General features: G+C 46.0%; 1 protein-coding gene and 1 gene segment (V, D, J or C); both read right to left on the reverse strand.

Moving 5' to 3' along the window:
- The window catches only part of LOC117956488 (CD209 antigen-like protein E), a 126,038-nt gene that overhangs the window by 23,158 nt on the left and 101,744 nt on the right, over positions 1 to 1,136 (reverse strand). The window lies entirely within an intron of this gene.
- The window catches only part of LOC117956494, an 8,715-nt gene that overhangs the window by 622 nt on the left and 6,957 nt on the right, over positions 1 to 1,136 (reverse strand).

The following is a 1,136-nucleotide window of genomic DNA, read 5'->3' on the forward strand; positions in this document are numbered from 1 at the left end:
GAGAGAGAGAGAGAGAGAGAGACAGAGAGAGAGAGAGAGACAGAGAGAGAGAGAGAGAGAGAGAGACAGAGAGAGACAGAGAGAGAGAGAGAGAGAGAGAGACAGACAGAGACAGACAGACAGAGAGAGAGACAGACAGAGACAGACAGACAGAGAGACAGACAGGCAGAGAGAGAGAGAGACAGAGAGAGAGAGAGACAGAGAGAGAGAGAGAGAGAGAGAGACAGACAGACAGAGACAGACAGACAGAGAGAGAGACAGAGAGAAGTAGGCCAGTAATGTTAATGGTTCTCTGTTCTGTCTCCATTCAAAGTCATTAGAACGGAAATAATGTGACACACTGACACATCTCCATTATATCATCTGGAGCAAAGGACTGCATTGTAGGGACACTGTGTGTGTGTGTGTGTGTGTGGTTATGTGTCTCTGTGTGTGTCTGCGTGTGTGTGTGTCTCTCTTTGTGTGAGTGGTTGTGTGTTTCTGTGGGGTTGTATGTGTGTGTATGCCTGTGTGTGTGTGTGTGTGTCTGTGTCTCTGTGTGAGTGTGTGTGTGTCTCTGTGTGTGTGTGTCTCTCTCTCTCTGCGTGTGTGTGTGTGTGTGTGTGTCTCTCTCTGTGTGTGTGTGTCTGTGTGTGTGTGTGTGTGTGTGTGTGTGTGTGTGTGTGTGTGTAAGCCTAAAGACGATTCCCAGAAACAGAGTCAGGGACGTTTGAGTGAACGAATGTTGCAACAAATAAAAATGCAGATTTGTTGATTAGATTTCGTCGGGCGAGTTCGGGTTCAAAGCCTCAAACACGATTTATACATCAAAGCGTAAAGAAACGTCTTCAACGCGACATTACTCTCTCGGCAACAGGAAGTGCCGTTTTTTACTTCAAAAATAGTTGGAGATTAATTTAATAGTTGACCACTAATCCATTTTATATCTAGAATATATAATAACATCGGAGTAGGAAGATTCAAACGTTTAATAACTTACCAGAGCTGACTTGCCGACTCCTCCTGATCCTAAAACAACCAGCTTGTATTCACGCATCCTGACTGTCTGTCTGCTGGGCGAGAGACACCCACAGAGAGAGAGGGAGAGAGAGAGAGAGAGACACCCACAGGGAGGGAGAGAGAGAGAGAGAGAGACA

This window comes from Etheostoma cragini, chromosome 14 (genome assembly GCF_013103735.1).
Source record: "Etheostoma cragini isolate CJK2018 chromosome 14, CSU_Ecrag_1.0, whole genome shotgun sequence".
Classification (NCBI taxonomy): domain Eukaryota; kingdom Metazoa; phylum Chordata; class Actinopteri; order Perciformes; family Percidae; genus Etheostoma; species Etheostoma cragini.